This window comes from Stegostoma tigrinum, chromosome 43 (genome assembly GCF_030684315.1).
Source record: "Stegostoma tigrinum isolate sSteTig4 chromosome 43, sSteTig4.hap1, whole genome shotgun sequence".
Classification (NCBI taxonomy): domain Eukaryota; kingdom Metazoa; phylum Chordata; class Chondrichthyes; order Orectolobiformes; family Stegostomatidae; genus Stegostoma; species Stegostoma tigrinum.
Window position 1 is genome coordinate 8,972,531 of NC_081396.1, and position 17,432 is coordinate 8,989,962.

Here is a 17,432-nt window from a genome sequence, read left to right on the forward strand (position 1 = left end):
CAATTTATTTCTTGATTTAACAATTTGAAGTATTGGGAATAAATTGACAAGAAATATTAACATTGATGGTTATTGACTCATTTTCTGCTGTGAAAGTTGCACAAGGTGGTTTCCTTCTGATCCACTTGGTTCATTTTGATTTCACTATTGAATATTTATCTGGTGTCAATGCTACAGGCTACAGTACGGAAGCTCCAGAGAGTTAAAATGAAAATTGTCAATTTTAATTTGATTCGATTTTCTATTCTATGGATTTTTAGTTTAATTGTTTGAGATACTCGAGCTAAAAACGACTCTGGCACATTTGCGGTTTAATCTGAGTTAGAAACACAAACAGGCACTTCCCTGTAAACAGGTTGCCCTGACAACACTGATAAGACTTTACACTGCATTAGATCACTTCGTTAGAAATATTTTCCCTCACATGGAAAAGGACAGGGTTTATCTAATATTAACCATAATAAGAACTTCAATCAGAGAAAATGAGAGAATAGATTTGATTGTAATTGGTGATGTTTATATCTGTAATTGTTAAAGTGCCAGAAATAACAGAATTAACAGCTGACGGGAGAGTTTAGGGTTAATGAGAAAGTGACTGAAGGAGATTAACTGCTGGGAAGCAGGGAGCATGTCCGTGTAATTTGCTGATGAGAGGAATTCCAGCAGTCTTCACTTCCTGTCAACACCCAGCAGAGAAGGTGAAGAAAAGTCAGGGGCCAGAGCTGGATCACTGTCAGGTGTTAAAGCAAGAGGTCACTGATGTAAGGAAGCAGTCGGGACTGCAGACACAGGAGATAGAGTCATCGGGGAATAGAGGTCGACAACATGGAATCTGGCCCTTTGTCCCAACTTGACCATGTGGCCCACCTTGTTCCTGACACTCCCCATGCTCTGTGTGAAAAGATTGCCCCTCTGGACTGTTTTATTTCTCTCTTCTCTGACCTTAAATCTATTGCTGTCTAGTTTTAGACTCCCCTACCATGTGGGGAAAAGAAGTTGGCTAACTAACTATCTGTGTCTCTCACGATTTCATATATCTCTATAAGGTCACCCCTCAGTCTCCTCTGCTCCAGGAAGGTTCCAGCCTATCCAATGTCTCCTTTATAACCCAAACCTTCCAGTTCAGTTAGCAAAAACAAAGTTGCTGGAAAAGCTCAGCACGTCTGGCAGCAACTGTGAAGCAGAAAACAGAGTTAATGTTTTGGGTCCGGTGACCCTTCCTCAGAACTGATAGTGGCTGGGAAAACGTCAGTTTATATACATAAAATAGGAAGGTGGGTGGGGTAGGGAGTAAACTATAGGATAGAGCCCAAAGTGAGAGAAAGACAGTTGGACAGACAAAGGAGTTGCTAACAATCAGGCTGGGAGGGTGAGTAGTTGTTAAAGGGGACTGTTAGTGACTAACAACAGGGGGTGTGTAATGGCAGGCTACGTGGTGTGGGGTCGGGGGTGGGGGGGAAGCTGGGACATGGGAGAGTTTAGGCCCTAAAATTATTGAACTCCGTATTGAGTCCAGAGGGCTGTAAGGTCCTGAAGTGGAAAATGAGCTGCTGTTGCTCCAGCTTGCGCTGGGCTTCACTGGAACACTGTAGCAAGCCTGAGACAGATGTTGGCCAGGGAGCAGGGTGGTGCATTGAAGTGGCAGGCAACGGGTAGTTCAGGCTCCTTTTTGTAAGCAGAACGTCGATGTTCTGTGAAGCGGTTGCCAAGTGTATGTTTTGTTTTCTCCAGTGTACAGGAGACCACATTGTGAGCAGCGAATGCCGTAGACTAGATTCTGGGAAGTACAAGTGAAGTGTTGCTTCACCTGGAAGGTATGTTTGGGCCCTTGGACACTGGGGAGGGAGGAGGTAAATGTGCAGGTGTTGCACGTTCGCCGGTTACAGGGGAAGGTGCCATAGGGCTCTGGGGAGGTGGTGGGGGTGAAGGACGTCTGGTCCAGGGTAGCATCCTAGAATGTGTTCAGGCAGCATCCTCGTAAATCTTTTCTGCATTGTTTCTGGTTTAGTAATATCCTTTCTGTAGTAGGTTGACTAGAACTGCACACAGTACTCCAAATGTGGACTCACTAAGGTCTTGTCCAGCTGTCACAAGACATCCAAATCCTATATTCAGTGGTCTGGCGTATGAAAGCTAGCATGCTGAAAGCCTTCTTCACTTCCCTTTCTAATTGCCCCACTTTAGAACCTTAGTATGTGGACCAGACCTATCCTTTTCCAAAGCTATTTTAAAACTAATGGAATTAGATCAAACTCGGGGCACCCTAGCAGACATCCAACAGCTGACCCAGTGTAAGTGACTGGAGAAATGGGCCTTGCATCTTTCCTCTGACTGTTGGATCAGTATAAAGTATGGTAGAGGGCTGAACATCTGCTCAGCTTCTATTTCTTACTAAGGTGTTGAAGTTATCAGTCCTGAACTCTCAAAGCTGTCAGGTAACAACACAAGATGTCAACTGAAATATTCCATCTCTTGCCTGTTCCTCTAGACCTTATCCTTTGTGAATATTTCATTTCTTCCAAATTATCATATGTCATCTTTTTATGTTTCTGTGTTTAATTTCACAAGTTAGCTCATCTGAATTGGAGTGGTGATGCCAAACAAGATGGTGCACACTGGCAGCACTGTTTTGGATGAGCTCGAGATTAAGGGACATTGAATGTGAGAGGTTGGCTGGCAGTATATTACAATAGATAGGTCTAGAGGTAACAACAGAATGGATGAGAGTTTCAGCAGCAGATAAGCTGCAGCTAGGGTGGAATTGGGTAATGTCAATGAGATGGAAGCAGGCAGACTTGGTGACGATGGGTAGAAACTCATAGAATCCCTTAGAATCCCTACAGTGTGGAAGAAGGCCATTCAACCCCTGGTCCACACCGACCCTCTGAGGAGCAACCCACACAGACCCAACTGCTCAACCTGTTCTTGTGACCCTATGCTTCCCATGGCTAGTCCACCTAATCTGCACATTATGGACAATTTAGCACAGCCAATCCAACTAAATTGCACATCTCTGCACTGTGGGAGAAGTTGGAGGAAACCCACACAGACATGGGGAGAATGTACAAACTACACACATGCAGACATCTGCGGGTGGAATTGAACCTGGATCCCTGGCGCTGCGAGGCAGCAGTGCTAACCGCTGAGCATCCTGCCACTAACCTTGGGGTAAAGCCTTTCACAAAGGTTATGAAAAGCCTGATTCAGCCTCAGACAATTCCCAGGGAGCGGGATGGAGTTGGCGGTGAGTAAGTGAAGTTTGTAGGGAGGACTGAAGACAATCTTCCCTATATTTAAATGGAGGAAACTTCTGTTCATCCACGGTGGCAGCACGGTGGCTCAGTGGTTAGCACTGCAGCCTCACAACACCAGAGACCCAGGCTCGATTCCAGCCTCGGGGCGACTGTCTGTGTGGAGTTTGCACATCCTCCCCGTGTCTGCGAGGGTTTCCTCCAGTTGCTCCGGTTTCCTCCCACAGTCCAAAGATGTGCAGGTTAGGTGGATTGGCCAAGCTAAATTGCCCGTAGTGTTCAGGGGTGTGTGGGTTACAGGGAGATGGTTCTGGGTGGGATGCTTCAAGGGGCGGTGTGGACTTGTTGGGCTGAAGGGCCTGTTTCCACACTATAGGGAATCTAATCTAAAAATGGATGCCAGGCAATTTTGGAAAGTGTGTGACCTGTTTTTTCTGTATGGTGGAGATTGGGAGGTTTTGTCAAAGTTCTAATCAAATTGTAGATGCATAAAATCACTCCATCCTGCCTCTCTCTCCAACTCCTCCCATAGAGACCAGAGTCTTGTGTGAGCCTAGGCTGAGTGGTAAGTTCCCATCCCTGAAGGACATCAAGTATGACAATCTAGAACGTTTCACCGTCACTTTTCCATAGTCCTAGTCACACACTTATTTTACATTAATTCATTTTAGTATCTGTCGCTATGTTTTTATGGGTTTATTCTCACCTGCGGTTTTCTGTTCCAAATCAATGTCACAGGGTATCAGAACAGGAAGATTACCAAAAACAGAATCACATCAAGATGTGACTGTAATCTGAACATCATGGGATTTTGAACCTGGAAAGAAAAATCACCGTTCATAGTGGGGAGAACCTGTCCACGTTTTCTGTGACTGAATGAGAATTCAGTCAATCATCTGACCTGTTAAGACACAACTGCAGTCACAGTGGGGAGAAACCATTGAAATATGGGAATTGTGGAAGGGGATACAGGTCCCCATCTGAGCTGGAAACTTATCAACACAACCACAGTAGGGAGAAGCCATTCAACTGCTCCAAGTGTGAGAAGGCATTCACTTACTTATCCATTTTGCTGAGACACCAGCGAGTTCATACTGAGCAGAAACCATTTGCCTGCTCCAAGTGTGGGAAAGGATTCACTGAGTTTTCCAAATAGTTGCCACACCAGTGTGTGCACACTGACACGAGATCCTTTGAATGCCCAGATTGCAGAAAACGCTATAAACTTTCTGGGGACTTGGCATTTCTTCAATGGCTTTGCACAGAGGAGAGACCATTGCGATGCTCTCACTGTGGAGCTGGGTTCAGGCAATCATCTGATCTTGCTATACACCAGAGAATCCACACTGCTGAGAGGCTGTTCTCCTGCTCTGAGTGTGGGGAAGGGATTCTGTCTGACCTGCCCAAACACTGGTGAGTTCACACTGGGGAGAGACCTTTTAAATGTCCAAACTGTGGGAGGGGGTATCAAGGTTCTGGTGAATTGATGTTCTGTCAGTGTACTCACACTGAGGAGAAACCATTCAGATGCTTTATCTGTGGGTCTGGGTTATGTTGTTAACTCATCTCAGTTTGCACCAGTGAACTCACACTGGGGAGAAACCATTCATCTGTTCTGAGTGTGGGACAGGATTCACTGTTATCAAATCACCACTACCCTCAAAATGTTCATACTGGTGAGAGATCATTCGTATGCTCTCACTGTGGGACTGGATTCGAGAATTTACCTCAAGTCACTGCACACCAGCAAGTTCACACTGGGAACAGACCATTCACCTGCTCCAAATATGGGTAGGGATTAACAGGGCAATCTGCCTACTGACATATCAGCACGTACATAATGAACTGGAGGGACTACCGTCTAGGAGTGCGCTATATTCATTGGAGTCGGTTTCTGCTGATGTTTATAGTCAACATCTCAGATGTACATATTCATACTGTTGATATAAAATATCAAATAAGCTTGTCTTATCCACCTTTATAACATCTCTGACACAAGATTGTTCCTTTTGAAGGGTTCTCGTCTGACCCTCTATTCCGCCTCCAACCACAAGTGCGAGGAGCTCATGTTGATAACGTTGAGACAACCTCAACAGCTGTATGTCGGACAGTTTTGCGGCATCTGCAGAGGGGACAGTACAGCAACAATGGGCTGAATGGCCAGCAGTGCCCCCTGTGCTCAGTAATGCGGGCACACTGCACCATTCACCATTGTGAATGATGATTCTCATCGCAAGGCAGCAGACAAGGGGGAGAGGAGAGCCACAATGGGCCGAATGGCCAACAGCACCCCCAGTCCTCAGTAACGCGGGCACCTTGCTCCATTCACTCTGAATGATGATGCTCACGCGGGCCTTACGGGGATCGAGACGACGTTGACTTCCCAAATCAATAATGATTGACGGCAGCGTGGGGCCAATAGGAGGTGGGACGGCGGGCTTGGATGACCGAGCGTGACCAGCTGGTCCTCCAACCAATTGGAGAGAATGAGTGGGCGGGGCCCGCGGCACGACGCGAGCCCATGAACGCCGCAGGCGCAGAAACTGAAACCTCAGCCACCGGAGAAATGGAGATGATGAGGATTGAGAGGTTTCATCAACGGTCAGTGCAGGTTGACAGAGCAGAAACTGAAGCTCCCGGCCCCGTTGGCAGCGGGCTTCATACATCGAGAAACTGAGGTACCTGCCACCATCTTTTATCGGGGTAGTCGGGGCAATGTTCACAGGACACATGCGTGGTCGCCATTTTTATAGGAACAATATGCACCAGTACGCTTGCGCTTTTTTTAAAACGGCGGCCGGAAAGGGGCGATAAGACTATTTAGTATATCGAATCTGCTTTGCCGTTCCATCATCGAATAGGACAGCACAGGAATAGGCCCTTCACCCTGTCATTTCTGCACTGACGGCGGTATGCCCGAGACGTCCGCTTTCCTATTCCCCTGATGCTGCTTGGCCTGCTGTGTTCATCCAGCTCTACACCTCGTTATCCGTATATCCACTGCCTGTCTGAATGCCTCTTAAACGTTGTTATTGTATCTGCTTTTACCACCTCCCCTGGCGGTGCGTTCCTGGTACCTGTCATCCTTTGTGTAAAATAAATTGTTTTGCACATCTCATTTAAACCCTTCACCTCAACGTTAAAAGTATGCCCTTAAGTATTTAACATTTTCACAAAGGGAGAGAGATTTTGACTGTCAACGCCTCATAGTTTATGCCTATCTGCTAGGGTCATCCCTCAGCTTTTGATACTCATGAAAACATGCTAAAGTTTTTCCAATCTCTCCTTATACCTAATGCAAGGTATACCAAGGCAGCCAACATCCTGGAAAACTTCTATTGAATCATCTCCAAAGCCTCCATGTTGTTCTTATAGTGTAATGACCAGAACTGTACACAACATTCCAAATGTGGCCTCAATGAAGTTTTATATAGCCAAATCATGTCTTGCCAACTTTTTATACTCCAAGCCCTTGATAAAGATGGACAAAAGTAAGCATGCCGAATGCTTCATTCACCATCTTATGCACTTTTGCTGACACTTTGATATACATGCTCGTAGCTTCCTCAATAGTCCTGTCATTCACTGTAAATTTTTCTTTTTCATTTGACCTGGCAAAGGCAAAAGTCTGGACTAAACACCATTTGCTATTTTTCTGCCCAACTTTACAACTGATCTAAGATAACAAAGAAATCTTGATTAGTTGGGTCAATGGGCTTAGGAGTAGCAGATGGAATTTAATTTGGATAAATGCAAAGAATTGGGTTTTGGTAAAACAAACAAGGCTGAAACTTGGAGAGTCATAGAGCGATACAGCATGGAAACAGGTCCTTTGGTCTGTGCTGACTAGGTATCTTAAATAAATCTCGTCCCATTTGCTAGTATTTGGCCCATATCCTTCCTGTTCATCTCACCATGCAGATGCCTTTAAAGCACTGTAATTGTACCAGCTGCCTCCACTTCCTCTGGCAGCTCATTCCATACGTGCACCATCCTCTGTGTGAAGAAGTTTCCTTTTATGTCTCTTTTCAATCTTTCCCCTCTCACCTTACACCTATGCCCTCTAGTTTTGGACTCCACCCCCCCACCTCATGGGAAAAGACCTTGTGTATTCACCTCATTTATGCCTCTCATTACTTTTTAACCCTCTATAAGGTCACCCTCAGCCTCTGGCACTCCAGTGGTAAACAGCCCCAGTTGATTCAGCCCCTCCCTCGAACGCTGGCAACATGATTGTAATCTAATCTGAATGCTTTCAATTCCAAATCCTTCCTGTAGTAGGGGGACCAGTGTTGCAAGCAGCATCCCAAAAGTGGCCTAACCAACGTCCTGTACAGCCAGAACATGGGGTCTCAACTCCTATACTCAGTGCACTGACCAGTAAAGGCGAGCGTACCAAACACTACCTTTGCTATCCTGTCTACCTGCGACTCCAATTTCAAGGAACTATGTACCTAAACTTCAAGGTCTCTTTGTTCAGCAACACTCCCCAAGGCCTTACCATTTAAGTGTATCAGTTCTGCCTTGATTTGCCTTTCCAAAATGCAGCACCCCATATTAACCTGAATTAAACTCCATCTGCCACACACCCATTGACCCTGCTGATCAACATCCCATTATACTCTGAAGTGTAACCCACTTTGCTGTCTGCTACACCTCCAGTTTTGGTATCATCTGCAAACTTACTAAGCATACCTCCTCTGTTCGCATCCAAACCATCGATGGGAATGATGAAAAGCAGTGGACCCGACACCGATCCTTGTGGCACGCTGCTGATCACAGGCCTCTGGTCTGAAAAGCAGCCCTCCACCATCACCCTCTGCCTTCTACTTCAAGTCAGTTCTGTATGAAAATGGCTAGTTTTCCCTGTATTCCATGTGATCTAACCTTGCTCACCACTCTGCCATGAGGAACCTTGTTGAATGCCTTATTGAAGTCCACACAGATCACGTCCACTGCTCTGCCCTCATTAAACCTCTTCGTTGCTTCAAAAATCTCAATCAAATTAATGAGACATAATTTCCCAGCATAAAGCCATGTTGACTATCCTGAATCGCACCTTGTCTTTTCAAATATGTGTAAATCCTATCCCTCAGAATTCCTTCCAACAACTTGCCCAACACTGATATTGGGCTCAGAGATAATGGGAATTGCAGATGCTGGAGAATCCGAGATAACAAAGTGTGAAGCTGGATGAACACAGCAGGCCAAGCAGTGTCTTAGGAGCACAAAAGCTGACGTTTTGAGCTCTGATGAAGGGTCTAGGCCCAAAACGTCAGCTTTTGTGCTCCTAAGATGCTGCTTGGCCTGCTGCGTTCATCCAGCTTCACACTGATATCAGGCTTACTGGTCTATAGTTCCCTGACTTTTTTCCTTACCACCACAGAGGCACCACATTAGCCATTGTCCAGTCTTCCAGCGTGTCACCTGTTGTTATTGGTAATACAATAATATTGGTGAGGGGCCCAAGCAAACACTTCCTGAACTTCCCCCGAGTTCTCGGGCATGCCTGATTTATGTTCCAGGGATTTATTCACCTTTGTGCATTTTAAGACATCCAGTGCCTCTTCCTCTGTAATATGGACTATAAATATAAAGGTAGTGCTGTTTATTTCCCCATGTTCTATATCCTCCTCCACAGTAAAATACTTGTTCCACACATAGCCAACCTTGCTGATCTTTAGGGGGGGCCTGTTCTCTCCCTAGTTACTCTTTTGTCCTTAATGTAGTTGTAGAATCCCTTTGGATTCTCCTTAACCCTGTTTGGCAAAGCTTTCTCATGTCGCCTTTCTGTCCTCTTGATTCCCCTCTTAAGTGCACACCAACTGCCTTAATACTCTACTAGGGATTCATCTCAATTTTTGTTGTCTGTGCCTGACACAAGCTTCCTTCTTATTTTTGACTAAAACATCAATTTCTGTAGTCATCGAGCATTTCCTATACCTGTCAGGCTTGCCCTTTGCTCTGATAGGAACATATTGTCTTTTGACTCTCATCATCTCACTTTTGAAGGCGTCCCATTTTCCAGCCATCTGTTTTCCTATGAGCATCTGCCCCCAATCAATTTTGGAAGTTATTGCCTCATACCATTAAAATTGACTTTCCTCCAAATTAGAACGTTCACTTTTAGATCTGATCGCTCCTTTTCCATTGCAATTTTCAAACTAATAGAATTGTCGTCACTGGCCTCAAAGTGCTTCCCCAACTGACAGCTCAGTCACCTGCCCTGTCTTATTTCCCAACTGTAGGTCAAGTTTTGCTTTTTCTCCAGTAGGTATATCCACATACTGAATTTGAAAATTTTCTTGTGCACACTTCACATTTCCTCTCCATCCAACACTTTACGCTATGGCAGTCACCGCCTGTGTTTGGAAAGTCAAAATCCTCTACCATTACCACCCAATTATTCTTACAGATGTAATAGAATCCATGTCATAGAATCCCTCCAGTGTGGAAACAGGCCCTTTATCCCAACTAGTCCACACTGACCCTCTGAAGACCATCCAACCCAGATACATCCCCCTGCCCTATCCCTATGATCCTGCATTTCCCATGGCTAATCCACCTTACATGTACATCTTTGGACTGTTGGAGGAAACCCTTGCAGACATGGGGAGAATGTGCAAACTCTACGCAGAGAGTTGGCCGACGCTGGAATCAAACCTGAGTTTCTGGTGCTGTGAGGCAGCAGTGCTAACCACTGAGCCACTCCTTAAAGATCTCCTCACAAATTTGTTTGGCCATTAAGTACAATCCTAATGTGGTGGTAATCTTTTTCTTGATTCCCAGATGCACCCTATATACAGCTGTAATATTATCCTGAATCAAAAATGGCATTCCTCCTCCTCTCTTGCCCCCCCCTTCCTATCCTTCCTGCTCCATCTATACCCTGGAACATTAAGCTGCCAGTACTGTCCATCCCTGAGCCATGTTTCTGTAATTGCTATGAATATCCCAGTCTCATGTTCCCAGTGATGCCCTGAATTCACCTGCCTTACCTATTAGGCCTCTTGCATTGAAATAAATGCAGTTTAATTTTCCAGTCCTTCCTTGTTCTCTGCATTGCATCTGCCTGCCCTGACTGTTTGACGTGCTCCTTTTCCCAACCGCACCAGTCTCAGACTGATTTCTTTCAGCATTATCACCCGAGGTCTCTCCCTCCCTGCTGCCGCCGCCGCCACCAATTTAAATTCTCCTAAGCAGGTCTAGCAACTTTCTCCGCCAGTGTATCAGGAGTCTTCCAATTCTGGTGCAATCCATCCTTATACGGGTCAGTTCTATTCCAGTGATACAGTCATCCCCTACACCTGTTCCTCGGCTATGCATTCATCAGCTCTATCCCCCTCTTCCTACCCTCACTCGCACATGGCTCAGAGAATAATCCAGATATTACTCCCCTCGAGGACTTCTTTTTTAAAATCCTGCCTAACTTCGATATTTTCTCCTCCGAATCCCATCCTTTTCTTTACCTAAGGTGTTAGTTCCAATGTATTGAACAATCTCCTGCAGGTCCCGCTCCCCTTTGAGAATAGTCTGTGCCTTCTCTGAGATATCCTTGATGCGGGCACCAGGCAGACAACACACCATTCTGATGTCTCGCTGTCACCTACCGAAATGTCTGTCTGTGCCTGTAACTAGGAGTCCCCTTTCACAATCGATTGCTTGGAACCTGACACCCCCTCATTACATTTGAGCCAGATTCAGTACCAGGTACCAGATACCTGGCTGTCAGTGCCACATTCCCCTGAGATTCCATCATCCCCTACATTTTCCAAAACCGTGTACTTGTTTGAGATGGGGCTTGGTCAAAGGAGACTCCTGCACTGCCTGCCTCTCTGTTTTACCAACCTGGGAATAACACATCTACCTGACCAATCTGTGATTTATCTCTCTCTCTCCCTGCCACTGCCATCCATCATACCCCCTAGTTCCTGTACATCCCTCATTGCCTTGAACTGCCACCTCAACCACTCCATGCACTTCCTGCAGACATTTATCATCAGTAAGGTGGAATCTCTCCCTAATCTCTCACATCCGATCTGACTAAAGGCCACCTTTGCACCTTAACAATCTACAGACCCAGAAAATAGCACAGTCTTACTGCTCTAAAAACACTGTACAGGCGAACTTAGTACGTTTTTTTATATACAGTTGAAAATGTGGCCTTGGTTAATGTTGCAGAACAGAGACCATGGGGTTCAGGAACATAGTTCTTTTGAAATTTGCGATGCAAGTAGACGGAGTGGTAAAGAAGACGTTTTGCACACTTCCCTTCATTGCTCGGGTACAAAAGTTGGGATGTCATGCTGGTGAGGCCGTTTCTGGTGTACTGTGTCACTTTCTGGCCTGTCTGTTATAGAAAGGGTATTATTAAACTGGGGAGGGTTCAGACAAAATTTACAAGGATGTTTCTGGGAATGGAGGGTTTGACATATAAGGAGAGGCTGTAGAGACTGGGAGTTTCTTCGCTGGAGTGTCAGATTGAGGGGTGACCTTACAGAGGTTTATAAAATCATGAGAGGTGTAGATGAGGTGTATGGCTGGTTTCTTTGCCCTCAGGTGGAAGATTTCAAAACTAGTGAGCATATTTTTAAGGTGAGAAGAGAAAGACTTTTTTAAAAAAAGAGACCAGCAAGTTCACAATGGAAGTAGCTGGTTCACCTACTTTGAGTGGACATCGAACTTTATTTTATCTGTGGTGAGACTTTTTACCTTTTAAACCTTTTCAGGTCCAAACCACACACTGGATGGAAAACCAAGGCGATTTTCCTCATCTCCCCTCTAATTCTTCCAACAGTGAACTTAAATTTGGCCCTTCTACTTTAGACTTTTTAAACCAATACCTAGAATGGGTGCGGTAACAAATGGTTGGCCTGGTCAGGCTGACATCTGCTAGGATGTAGAACTGTAAGAGGTAACTTGTTTGAAATATATAGTATCCTGACGTGATCTTGACTCGTAAATATGGAGTGGATATTTCCTCTTATGGGAGAATATCTAGAATTGGGAATCATACAATTGTAGAGTTTACAGCGTGGAATCATACCCTTTGGTCCAACTCGTCATCCTGATCAGACATCCAAAATTACTCTAGTCCCATTTGCCAGCATTTTACCCATATTGTGCTAAACATTCCTGCTCATATACCCATCCAGATGTCTTCATCTCCTCTGACAGCTCATTTCATTCACACACCAGGCTCTGCCTGAAAATGTCACCCCATAGTTTCCTTTTTAATCTTTTCCCACTCATCTTAAACCTATGCTCCCAAGATTTGGTCTCTCCTACCTTGAGGAAAAGACCTTGGCCATGCACCCTATTCATGCTTTTCGTGATTTTCTAAACCTCTGGGAGGTCTGCCTTCAGCCTCTGACACTCCAGAGAAACTAGCCCCAGCACGTTCAGCCTCTCCCTATACCTCAAACTCTTCAACCTGGCAACATCCTTGTAAATCTCTTCTGAACCCTTTCAAGTTTCACAGCATCCTGCTGATAGCAGGGAGACTAGAATTGCAAAAGTGGCCGAATCAATGTCCTGCAACATGATTCCCCCAACTTGTATTCTATGCACTGACCAATAAAGGCAAGCATACCAAACACCACCTTGACTATCTTATATACCTGCGACTCCACTTTCAAGGAACTGTGAACCTGCAGTCCAAGATTCAGCCACACCCCCCCAGGACCTTCCCATTAAGTGTAAAAGTCCTGCCCTAATTTGCCTTTTGAAAATGCAGCACCTCACATTTATTTAAATTAAACTCCATCTGCCACTCTACAGCCCATTGGCCCGTCTGATCAAGATGTTGTACTCTGATGTAGCCTTCTTCGCTGCCCACTGTGCCTCCAATTTTGGTGTCACCTGCAGACTTACTAACTATACCTCCTTTGTCCATTGTTTATATCAGCAATGAAAAACAGTGAATCCAGCACCGATCCGTGTGGCACACAGCTGGTCACAGGCCTCCAGTCTGTAAAGCAACTCTCTGCCACTGCCTTCTGTCTCCTAGCTTCGAGCCAATATTGTGACCAACTGGCTAGCTTTCCTTGGATTCCATGTGATGTAACCTTGCTAACCAGTCTGCCAGTTTGTCAAATGCCTTTTTGAAGTCCATGTAGACGACGTCCTCCTCTCTGCACCTTCTTCATCACTTCTTCAAAAAACTCAATCAAGTCAGTGAGAAATGATTTCCCACACACACAGCCGTACAGACAATTGTTAATCAGTCCTTGCCTTTCCAAATACATGTAAATCCTATCCCTCAGGGTCCCCTCGAACAACTTGCCCGCCTCTGATGTCAGGATCACCAGCCTATTCCTTACCTGCTTTCCTAAATAGTGGTACCACGTTTGCCATCATCCGGTAACTCACCTGTGGCTATTGATGATACAAACATCTCAGCAAGGGGCCCAGCAATCACTTCTCTAGCTTCCCATGAAGTTCTGGGACACACCTGACCAGGTCCTGGGGATTTATCCACCTTAATGCGTCAGTGCTTACAAATTAGGAGTTACCGATTTTAAAACAGATCAGGTGAAATCATAAAAGCCGGAAGGACTGTGGATGCTGTAAATCAGGAACAAAACAGAAGTTGCTGGAAAATCTCACAACTGAGGAAGGGGATCGCCAGACCTGAAGTGTTAACTCTGACTTTTCTTTCTTCTTTGCAGATGCTGCCAGACCCACTGAGATTTTCAAGTATCTTCTGTTTCTGTGTTGGGTGAAATTATTTATTTGGTAGGGTTCTGGTTGTCTTTCTGTCGAGGTGGTAAAACTTGAGCATGTCATTATTTTGACATGAACTTGTTAACTGATGGAAATTTCCAGGCTTGCTCGGCCAGTGGGACAAGCACATTTTGAGTAAGGCAATAAACTGAAGACGTAAATCTACATCTAGGTTTGATTGCACTAGTGCAGAGAGTTTCTAAGGCTATCTGAAACTCATTCGAGCCACCAAGGGGGTAGCAATGCAGGGATCGATGGGGCTATGAAATTCACATTGAAAAGCCTTCAAATATTGAACCAAGTTCAAAGATTTTGCTGACAGGTCTTGCTCAGAATGTAATTTTATTGCTGTAGAGGCAATTTTCAATTAAAGGTCAATTTGGACCATTATTTACTTTATCTGTACTTCCCAACTGTTGGCCTTCTCAGCAGCGTGGGAGCAGCTTCTCAAGTTCTAGTGTAAACTTCTGATTAGGAACCAGTTGAGCAGTACTGACACCAAAATCACTAGCATCATTGCTCACCAAGGAGGGAGATGAACAGAGAGCTCAAACTCATTGAGGCAATATCCCCAAAACAATCTGCACTGACTGAAGATCAGAGGTGGACTAATCAAGGTAATCAAGATATTACCACGGAAAGACAAGGCAGATCAAGATAAACTATTTCCACTGAAGACTCTAGAACTCGGAGGCTTAATCTGAATTTAGAGCCAGGCCATTCATGAGAGATGTTAGAAAGCATGAGAAGTGGTGGTTGATGCTAATTCAATTTTCAAATTTAAATTTGAGGTAGACAATTTTATTCATACAAACAAAAGTATTCGGGGGTATGGAAGGCAGGCATATGGAACTAGACTACAGATCAAACATGGTCATGTTGAATGGTGGAGTAGGCTCAAGGGACTGAATGGCCTACTTTTGTTCAAATGCCTGTTGTCTTGTGCTGAATTAATGCTCACCTTCTGTATTTTTATATTTAAGGTCAATAGATCAGTGACGATTATTAAGGATTTTGATGAATTTTTCTAATCATGCTTTTGTGAGAGTCCAAATTTCCCATTTGGTTGCAGAAATGCAATGTTATTATGATACCGTATCACCTAATGAAGGTGTAGTGAGATTGAAGACGGGTGTTGGGAAAATAGCCCTCCAGAAAATCTCAAAAGAGGTTGATTCTGAGGACTTGACCCAGCATTCCTAAAGTACTGAATAATCAAGGGGCGATAGTTGGGGAGGAAATAAATCAAATAGTTATCACTAGAGAAAAATTACTAAGGAAATTATTGGACCTAAAAGCTGATAAGTTCCCTGGATCTCATGAGTTGTGTCTGAGGATATTAAAGGAATTAGCCAAAGAGACAGTGTATACGTGGTTGTAACCTTCCAAGAATCCTTACTTTCTGGAGAAATCCCAAAGGATTGGAGATACAAAATTGGGTCAGCTAGCTTAAACTTTGTTAGTAAAATGTTAAGAGTCTGTAACTAGTGAAGTACTACAGCAATCAGTGCTGGGGCCTCTGCTGCCTGTGGCCTACATAAAGGATTTGGAGGAAAACGTGGCTGGTCTAATTAGCACGTTTGCGGACGATACAAAGATTGATGGAGTTGTGGATAGAGGGGAGGGTTGTCAGAGAATACAGCAGATATTGATCATTTTGAGGCATAGGCAGAAAAATGGCAGATGGAGTTTAACCCAAACAAATGTGAGGTGATGCATTTTGGAAGGTCAAGTACAGGTGGAAATTATACAGTGAATGGCCAGCATCCTTAGCATTGGTATACAAAAGGATCTGAGTGTGCAGGTCCACAGATCGCTGAAGGTGGCAGTGCGGGAAGAAAAGGTGGTTTAAGAAAAAGGCTTATGTCATGCTTGCTTTCATTGGGAGTGGTATTGAGTATAAGAGTAGGCAAGTTATGCTGCAGCTTTGCAGAACTTTGGTTAGGCTGCACTTTGAATATTGAGTACAGTTTTGGTCACCATGCTACCAGAAGGATGTGGGTGCGTTGAAGACGGTATAGAAAAGGTTTACCAGGATGTTGCCTGATTTGGGGGATTTTGGCTATGAAGAAAGGTTGGATAGACTGGGTTTGTTTTCTCTGGAATGGAAGAAGTTGAGGGGCAACCGAATGTAAGTTTTCATAAAATTGTGACTGGCATAGATAGAGTGGAAACTATGAAGCTTTTTCCCCGGTGGGGAGGGGTCAATTACTCAGGGACACTGGTTCAAGGTGCGGGGGAGTTTAAAAGAGATGTGCTAGACACGTTTTTCACACAAAGGGTGGTGAGTGCCTGCAACGCACTGTCAGAGGTGGTGACGGAAGCAGACACAGTCGCAGCATTGAAGAAACGCCCGAGTGCATACATGAATAGGAAGGGATTAGAGGGGTATGGATCCTGTAAGTGAAGACAGTTTTATTATGCAAGGTCAAAATGTGTCAGCGCAGGTTTGAAGGGCCAAGTGTATTGTTCTTTGTTTTTATAATTGCTAAATTGGACCTGTACATTTTGAATTGAATCTGATCAAGGTGTGCTTGAAAGACTGGAATATAATGTAATAGTTCTCACAAGGTTCCATCCACGTTGGAAGTAATCGAAAAACTGCCCCTGTGAACGCAATATGAAATATGTGGATGTGCCAATAATCCGTGTACAGACTGTGTTGCTTTAAAGAGGTCATACAGTTTATCCCATCTCTCAGTTATCAATACTGCAGTCCTGATGTACCCCATTTTTTTGGTATTGAGTCCAACAATTTGGTCAGATTGAATGGGATTGTCTATCTGGGGTACACAACTTTGAAGGAGTCAGTTCGGTCAGTTGGCTGGTTGACAGTTTTTTTGGTTCAGTTCCTATGCTGGCTGAGAATATCATGAAGGACTGTCCTTCCCAACCTCTTACCTCGCCTGAGGTGTGGCGACATTCAGGCCAAACTATCACAAGTCGCCTCCCTGGAATGAGAGAGCAGTCGTATGGTCTCGTAACAGTGTGGCATTTTACTTTCATTGGGTTAGAGTGTCTCACCCTCCTTTTAAGGGCATTTTACCAACAAAATGTTTTCAATGAATTTCTATCTTATTTTCTCCACTTAAACAGTCTCATTTCTCATTTTCAATTGCACAGCTTGTTTATGTTTTAAGTACACTGTTTTCCTTGAGCAATATTATTTTACTCCCTGTTTTTTACGGTTTATTGTTATCATCCAATGTTAAATATTTGTTTGTTGTGTTCCCGATGCCATTATCACATGAGAACTGTCTCTTTAATTGCACTTCTATTGTATTTTGAGCACTATACCAGTCACTTAATTACCTCACCGCAAATGTATCTTTTTATTTTATCTGCACAGCTGTTGAGGTACCTTGGTGTACTGCTTGTTGCTTCTGATAGAATATTAACAGCAGTGTCTTGATAGTTAAGTTAGAGTTATCTTCAACTCTCATTCGTCACATCTTT